This window comes from Balaenoptera borealis (genome assembly GCF_965194805.1).
Source record: "Balaenoptera borealis genome assembly, chromosome: 12".
Lineage (NCBI taxonomy): Eukaryota > Metazoa > Chordata > Mammalia > Artiodactyla > Balaenopteridae > Balaenoptera > Balaenoptera borealis.
This window is the reverse complement of record NC_138869.1, coordinates 40,631,513-40,640,510: the sequence shown is the minus strand read 5'-3', so window position 1 is coordinate 40,640,510 and position 8,998 is coordinate 40,631,513.

Here is an 8,998-nt window from a genome sequence, read left to right as displayed (position 1 = left end):
CTGTGTGAGCTCTCACTCTCATGTGATCACGTGTTTGGATGGGCTTGTGTTTACATCTGTCTCCCCCACTAGACTGTCTACTCCATGACAGCAGGACTGCATCTGTCTTGTTCACAGCCGCCACCCTGGGACCTAGTTCAATGCCCGGTAAACAGTAGGTACACAATAAGTATTTGCTGAATGAGTAAACCTATTTATCTATTTCTTGAAAACTACCTCACTCCAGCAAGAATCTGAGGTTGTTTATAAGAATGCATACAATTCTATACGAGAGAAAAAACAAAGTTGGAATCAAAGATTTTGACCTTCTCTACAAACAATAAATGCAGGAGAGGGTGTGGAGAAAAGGGAACCCTCCTACACTGTTGGGGGAAATGTAAATTGGCACAGCTACTATGGAGAACAGTATGGAGTTTCCTTAAAAAACAAAAAATAGAGCTACCATTTGACCCAGCAATCCCACTCCTGGGCATATATCCGGAGAAAACCATAATTCGAAATGATACATGCACCCCAATGTTCACTGCAGCACTATTTACAATAGCCAAGACATGGAAGCAACCTAAATGTCCATCAACAGAGGAATGGATAAAGAAGATGCGGTACATATATACAATGGAATACTACTCAGCCATAAAAACGAATGAAATAATGCCATTTGCAGCAGCATGGACGGACCTAGAGATGATCATATGAAGTGAAGTAAGTCAGACAGAAAAGGGCAAATATCATATGATATCACTTATATGTGGAAACTAAAAAAATGATACAAATGAACTTATTTACAAAACAGAAACAGATGTATAGACTTAGAAAACAAATTTATGGTTACCAAAGGGAAAATGTGGGTTGGGAGGAGGGATAAATTAGGAGGTTGGGATTAACATATACACACTACTATATATTGGGTTGGCCAAAAAGTTTGTTTGGGTTTTTCGTAAGATGTTACAGAAAAATCCGTACGAACTTTTTGGCTAACCAGTATAAACTAGATAATCAACAGGGACCTACTGTAGAGCACAGGGAACTATATTCAATACTCTGTAATAACCTATACGGGAAAAGACTCTGAAAAAGAATATATATATGACTATGTATAACTCAATCACCTTGCTGTACACCTGAAACTAATACAACATTGTAAATCAACTATACTCCAATATAAAATTAAAAAATTAAAAAAACCAAAAAATGAAGATTCTGACCTTCGATTTCACCTTTGACCTAGTGATTTCATTTCTAAATATCCCATAGAGGTCCTCACCCCATATGAGGAGGCATGTTCAAGGATGTTTGTAGGCACAACCTCCTGAAAACCACCAAATAATCAGTAAGGGGCTAAGCACGTGAACCATGAGCAACAGTGCAGTGGAGTATTATGCAGCCGTGAAAAAGGATGGGCACTCCCTGTTCACTTACAGGGCCCTCTCCAAGCTATAGTATTAAGTACAAAGAGCGAAGAGGAATATATTTCATAAGTGCAGCATTGGACATGTAGTAGACAATCAACTGATAAATGTTGAATAAATGAGAGGGATCTTTCTGGAAGGATCCGTGAGAACTTAGGAGCAGTGGTAGTGTCTGGGGAAAGACCTGGACGAGGGGAATTTCTCTGTTTACCCTGTCATACTATTTGCATTGTTAGCATATACAAATATTATCTATTCAAATAAATAAGTTTTTGCTATTAAAAAACAATAAGAATTTAGAGTGCTCACATAAAAATCTGGATGTGAGGCTTTTCTCAAAAAATGGGAGGAAGGCCTGGCCAAAATGGAAGGCCTGGTCACACTGGGCTGTGTTCCTTGAGATGACAATGGCCGGAGCTGAGATGGGGCCTCCCCTCAGGCCAGGGGGTGCAGGGCATGAACTGCCTCACCCCATCTGGCCTCTGTGGGCCTCTGTGCTGCTGACCCCAGGTCTATGCTGCAAAGAGATTAGCTTGCAAGGTCTGCAGAGTACACAGTGGGGCTGAGAAGGCTTCCCTAAGGTGAAGGGAAGCCATCTCTCCTGGTTGATTTTACTCACAATGACTCTAAAAGCCACAGCACGGTCACCACAGTTTTAGGGCTGGTGAATGTTGACACGTCACAAGCCGGCCAGTCTTGCACAAGAATCAGTTAACAGTACCCGCCAGGCCGCAACAGTGCCTCTGGTCTCACCCCTGACCAGGGCTTGAGGGCTTTAATTAAACCCAAAGGGAACCCCTGGAGCGAGGGAGCCACCAGCAGCCCCTTGGGCAATGAGGTGGGTGACAGGGCAAGGACACATTGAGAGAGGCAGGAAGGCAGGCCTGGCTCGAATCTTGACTCCAGCTCTGAAACTTTGCACAAGTCACTTCTCCAAGCCTCCGTTCCCTCATCTGTAGCCAACAGCAAATACTAACTGCATACCGTTTCCAGGGGCTGGTCCCTCCCCCAAGCATGGAGGCAGGGTCTCAGGGAGTCCTCGTGTCAACCTTGTCCATAGAAAGTATCCCAGTCAGGAGCCTCCAAAGAGACAGAACCAATAAGATATATATTTAGCATATATGGAGAGAGAGAGATTTATTTCATTTTAAGGAACTGGCTCATATGATTGTGAAGGCTGGCAAATCTGAAATTTGTACGGCAGGCCAGGAGGCTGGAAACTCAGGCAGAATTTCTATATTACAGCTTGGAGCATAAGTCCTTCTCCAGGAAACCTCAGGTTTTGCTCTTAAGGCCTTCAGCTGACTGTATGAGGCCCACCCACATTATCAAGGATAACCTCCTTTACTTAAATTACAGATGTTAATCACATGTACAAAATACCTTCACAGCCACATCCAGACCAGTGTTTATTACTCAGCCATAAAAAGAAATGAAATGGAGGTATTTGTAATGAGGTGGATGGAGTTAGAGTCTGTCATACAGAGTGAAGTAAGTCAGAAAGAGAAAAACAAATACAGTATGCTAACACATATATACGGAATCTAAGGGAAAAAAAAAAGGTCATGAAGAACCTAGTGGCAAGATGGGAATAAAGACACAGACCTACTAGAGAATGGACTTGAGGATATGGGGAGGGGGAGGGGTGAGATGTGACAGGGTGAGAGAGTGGCATGGACATATATACACTACCAAATGTAAAATAGATAGCTAGTGGGAAGCAGCCGCACAGCACAGGGAGATCAGCTCGGGGCTTTGTGACCACCTAGAGGGGTGGGATAGGGAGGGTGGGAGGGAGGGAGATGCAAGAGGGAAGAGATATGGGAACATATGTATATGTATAACTGATTCACTTTGTTATAAAGCAGAAACTAACACACCATTGTAAAGCAATTATACTTCAATAAAGATGTTTCAACAAACAATAGGCAACATCGCCTAGCCAAGTTGATACATAACATTTAACCACCACAGAACGCATTATTTCCTTTTGCGCATGAGGAAATTGAAGCTCAAAGAGGCTGTGCCACACGCTTAAGGCTAAGGAGCACACAGAGGGATGGAGCTGGGAGGTGAACTCGAGCCCGAGTCGGCTCCACTCTGAGGACAGGGCTGCGGGTGGCTACTCCACACGGGGCGGGGCGTGTGAGGATCAGATAGGAAAATGCACAGAAGTGCCTGGGACCATGTCTATGGTAGGGACAGAAGTCAATAGGGCAGTGGGTGGTATTAGGGAATTACTGTTAGTACTGAGAAAGGACAGAACGGCGTGGGAACAGGGAAATGAGGCAGAGGAGTGTTGCTCCACCCCATGAGGGAGGGGTTCTAGAGTGCAGGGCAGAGAACCTACAGCCCCCGGGCCCCCCAAGGAGCGGGGGGGGGGGCAGAAGGTGGACTCCAGCAGGCTGTGCTCTCCCGCGCCAGGCAACGAAGCCCAGAGCCTCTGACCCACGTGCAGGGGACAGAGAGGGAGCACAGTGTCGCCAGCGTGTGGGGTCAGAAAGAAGTCTCACCTCCTGAGGCTGTGGCTGGTTGCCCGGAGGTTCCTGGAAGTGGGTGATTTCCCCTAAGGGTCCGGCTGGCTGGCTCCTTGGCTGGTCATTGCCATGTGCCCACCCTAACTGGACCAACACCCAGAGGTAGAGAAAAGCTTCCACTGAGACCTGAAACCCTTCGACACAGTCCCAGCCTCATTCCTCCCAGCTTCCTTAATCTCCCCGGGGTGGAGCGCTAGATCAGAGGCAGAAGGCCAGCAGGTCAGCCATGTTCTCCACCTGCTGGCTGTGTGACCTTGGGCAAGTTACTTAACCACTTTGAACTTCTGTCCAACGTATGTGGCTAATCATTGCACAGACCTAGAGGGCTGCTTCGCCGGAACCAGGCCAAACATCTGCATAGAGCTGTTGCCAAACATCTGAATAGAGCTGTTACTTGTTGCCGTACTTGTTCATCATAGTATCATCCTCCCCGGCCTTCTTTTTGCCCCTGTCCACCGAGCACCACTTCGCTGAGCCTCGCTCGCTCTCTCCCCCATCCTCCCTTCATTTTTCCAGCTTCCACCTCTTCTGGTCAGAATGTGTGCTGGGTAGGCTTTTAAATGCCTCCAGGGCCAGAGAGAAGTGAAGGCCCTTGCCTTGGTTGATAATCACAGTGTTGATAACAGTGGGATTCTGGCAATGGTTGGTTGGGACTCTGACCCCCGCCCTCCCCTCTGCCACATACCTCCTCCTTCTCCCTCTTGCCTCCAGCCTCCCTGGCCCCCTTAGTCCCCCCTCCACACCAGGCTCCTCTAGCTTCCCCTGAGGGCCCCTCAGCCTGGCTGCTCCATCAGAGGCGGTATCTCCTTGATACCAGGTCCCAGTTCCAAGGTGGGTCCCCCCTCCCCACCACTGTCCATCCCAGGCCCCTTGCCCACACTGGTCACAGCCTGTAATGGCTCCTTTCCTTGGGTGCCTGTCTAGCAGCCCAGGGCAGGGAGCGAGGCTCCTTCACACTGTGCATCCAGCACCAGCTGGAGGAGGCAGGCTTAGCCTGCTCCCTTCACCCCTCGTCGCCACTCCATCACCTCAGGGGGCCTGCTCTGGCCTGACCTGCAGGCAGGGGCTGGGGGTGAGGACAAGCACTGCGGAACCCACTTCTGGGCCAGCCTGATTCTTCCCCTCGCCCCCCAACCCTCCTCCAGAGGCTGAGGTCAAAAGAGCCCAGTGTGTGGGCTAGAAAGCAGGACACCTGGATCCCTTCGCAGCACAAACCTCACTTGCAGTGTGGCCTTGAGCAAGTCCTCTCCCCTCTCTGGGTCTTAGTCATCCCGGCTCTAAAATGGGTTAGGGCTACAGACACACACTCAGATGTCTGCAAGGCCAGACAGTTGTCACTGCTTGGACATCACATGTCCACAGGGTTGGGGACCCACTGAAGGGAGTGCTGGTGGAGAAGTGGAGAGAGCACGTCCTGCCTGGGCCAGCCCAGGGGCTCCAGGTCTGCTGAGTCCTCAAGAGAAGCTGGAAATCTGAGTTTCAATTTAACAATCTCCTGACTGCAAAATCTTGACAACTAATTCACATATTTAAAAGCACTGTGTGGGGACTTCCCTGGTGGCGCAATGGATAAGACTCCATGCTCCCAATGCAGGGGTCCCGGGTTCGATCCCTGGTCAGGGAACTAGATCCCACATGCATGCCGCAACTAAGAGTTCACATGCCACAACTAAGGAGCCTGCCTGCCGCAACTAAGACCTGGTGCAACCAAATAATTAATTAAAAAAAAAAAAAGCACCGTGTGGGTCAAACAGAACATGTCTGAGCCACAGTCTGTGGGTGGTAGACTAGAAGGCTAGGTTCCAGGACCCTCTGGGGCTCTCTGGAAGGATAGTGTTTGCTTTGGGGGCATTTCTTGCTCTCATTTGGCAAGAGGGTGGGGTGCTGTTCCTTGTGTACCACCCCAGACCTGCTTCCTGGAGCATTTGATGGCTTTGCTCCACTCTGGCCTCTTTCCTGACTAGTCAATCGGAGCCCTCCCCTTGACCTGCAGATGGCTTCACAAACACAGGCCCAGGCCTGCCCCAGGTAGGCCAGAGCCTGAGAGGGTTCCAAAGGCAGGGCCAGCATAAGGCAGGTGTTGGGGGCCTCAGAACCCTCTTGCCCTGCCCAATCCCCAAATTCCTATCATAACTCCCGGGCCCTATCACTGTAAACCCTGGAGCTCATGTTTCCAACCCTCCAGGGCAGACCTGAGCTGTTTCTAGAAAATCTAGCCACTCTGCAAAGCTGGCCCCTCACCCACCACTATTCAGACAGGGACTGACACCCCAAGGAGCACTGCTGGGCCAAGGCCAAGGCCACACTGACCATCAGCAGCACAGGCTGGAGGTTTTGTCTGTCTCTAAAACTGTCTCATGTCCAGTCGGGTCTCCTCGAGGTGAAGGCTGGCAAGATTTCTCAGCTGGCTGGCAGATGTGGAAAATGAGGCCCAGAGGAAGGCAGTAAGCTTGCTCAAGGTCCCTGGGCTGCATGATCCTTATAGAGGGGCACTGCTAAAAATAGTTCCTGGAACCCAGAGTGGAAAAGGATGAATCCTGGGGCTAGGGTCAACGTTTTTCTTTTGCCTTGGTCCCTGGGCAGGTGCTGTGTGCAGCAGCCCCTGACGGTGAAGATGACGCAGACGGGGTGGAGGGTGGGGAGGAAGGAGAAAGTCAGGGAGGCCAGATCCCAGCGTCATCCCCAGAACGGAGCCTGACCTTGCCTGAACTCCGGAGGCTTGGGCTCCCCTGCCCAGGGCCAGGGTGATGAGTTTATATTGCAGCTCTGAGGAGGGAGGCAAGACAGGATTGAGGGAGAGAAAAGAGAGGGAAGGAAAAATCACGGGGGAGGGAGAGGGGAGTAAGAATGCTAAACCCAGGAGAGGGACCACAACTTTGCCAGAATGGGGCCCACCCAGACTCATCACTGAGGCAGGAGGGGCACTCCCACTTCACAGATGCAAAATCTGAGGCTTAGGGCATGGGGTAATTTGCCCAAGATCCCAGAATCAGAAAGTAGCACAGTCAAGATTAGAATTCATGGCTTTAGCCTTTGCCCTTCAAGCAATGTCTCAAACTGGAAACCACTCAGGCAGCATTTCCCAAAATGTGGCCCCAGTATACCCTACCCCTGCATTACCAGGAGGGAGGCCTGGTTAAAATGCAGATTCCTAGGTCAGAATCAAAGGGGCATGGCCCAGGAATATGCATTTTGACCAGTGCCCTGCTGGTGGTTCTTTGAGACCTAACACTGGGAAGCTTTGTGGCTCTCTTTTGGCTTTTCTGGTCTGACTTCCTAGCCCTACATCCTAGCTGCACCCCTGGAGCCCAGCTATTCAAACTGAGTCACACTGCCCTCCAGGACAAAACTGGGCCTTTCCCATTCAATGCCTCGCCCATCAGTCTCCCAGTCCCATACAGACCCACCCTTCCAGCCAGTACCTCTCTTCTGGAAGCCTTCCTTGTGGTTGGGATTCCCCTCTCCTTCAGCTTGTGTTGAAGTAATATTGGGTTGGCCCAAAAGTTCATTTGGGTTTCCCATAACATCTTACGGAAAAACCCGAACAAACTTTTGGGCCAACCCAATAGCCTCCTCCTCCCTCTGGAATTATTTACAACATCCTATTTTACTTTCCGTGTGGATCTGCTTTGTTTCCCAACCTTTCCCTCTATTAAACAGGAAACTCCCAGAGGACTAGAAACTTACTGGTTTAAACAATAAACCTCTGAAATCCATGACTTCACTTGACCCTCTGCCAACCACAAGTGGCAAGGCTGGGAGAGATTTACAATGAGGAAATGGTGCCTTAGAGAGATTGTAGCCTACTTAAGACCAAGTAAGATTGAACCGGGGTTAGAACCCATGTCCAGCTCCGATGTCCAGTTCTTTCTGCTTCTGCTTTGCCTCTGATCACTCAAACAGCCCTGCGACGCGGGCAGAACAGGGATTATGATCCCATTGCTCAGATAAGGAAAAGTGAGGCCCAGAGATGGACAAAGCACTCAATACCATCTTTACCCTGTTTTGGCTGTACTTGGGTCTGACCTTTTCTCTTACCCTCTCTCCGGCTGTTGGGCACTGCCCAGGGGCCCTCAGCAGGATGGGTTAGAGCTGAACTTTGGATTCCCAGGCAAAGCCCTCATCCTGGACCCCTGGAATGGTCCCAGTGCCACTCCGGACCCAGGTGCCTCCTCTTCAGGTGGAGACTCGCCTCACCTGCCTTGCAGCTGGCTGGAGATTCAAAGAGAGGGAATTGGGAAATACCTGGACACACCTTGGTCACCATCACTCTAGACTTTGTCCCTCTTATTAATGCCCAGCTGAGGAGGAAGCAACCTGGGTGGCCCTTTCCTCAAGAGTGGAGGAGGGCAACTCTGAGCCTGGCACGGGCCCAGACCAACCAAGCCCAAGTTAAGCTGGGAAGGGTGTGGAGCAAGGAGGCCAGGCTGGCGTTCCTGAGAGGGGTTTGCCAAGCTGTACTCCACAGGTGTGGCCTGGGGGAGACTCAAAGGAAGTGAGGGCAACTCTGAACTTTGGGAGAGAGTACTGAGTCACCCAGCTGGTGCCCGGCCAGGGTGGCCAGCAGGGACTCTGGACAGCACACAATGGAAAATAAAAATAATAATTAATATATGTCAAACCCCAACTATGTGTCAGGCCCCATGCCTCCACCCTCACCCCCCACCCAGTGAGTAGTGTGTGGGTTCCATCCAGCCCTGTTCCTTGTGCTCCTTCTCTGCATCAGGTTAAGTCCCTTTATCTCGGACCAGAAAGTGCCACGGCTGGGTCTCCGTCTGCTTCTCCTCGTCCTCCTCACTACGGATCCCTCCCTCCAGCTCCGTGGGCATCACCCCCAGGACCACTCCATCCTTGGTCAATCCAGCCCCACCTCCTCCGGGAAGCCCTCCGCCATGCAAAAAGTCCCGGGTGGGTCAGATCCTGCTTAAGACCCTGGTCCGGAACCCCTCGTTTCCCCTCCCTCCTCTATATCCAAGGCACCCGTTTTTGCAGCCCTATAACCCCCTGGTTGCCCTAGAGGCGCTTCCCCTCCGACTCTGCCCTTTTATGCTC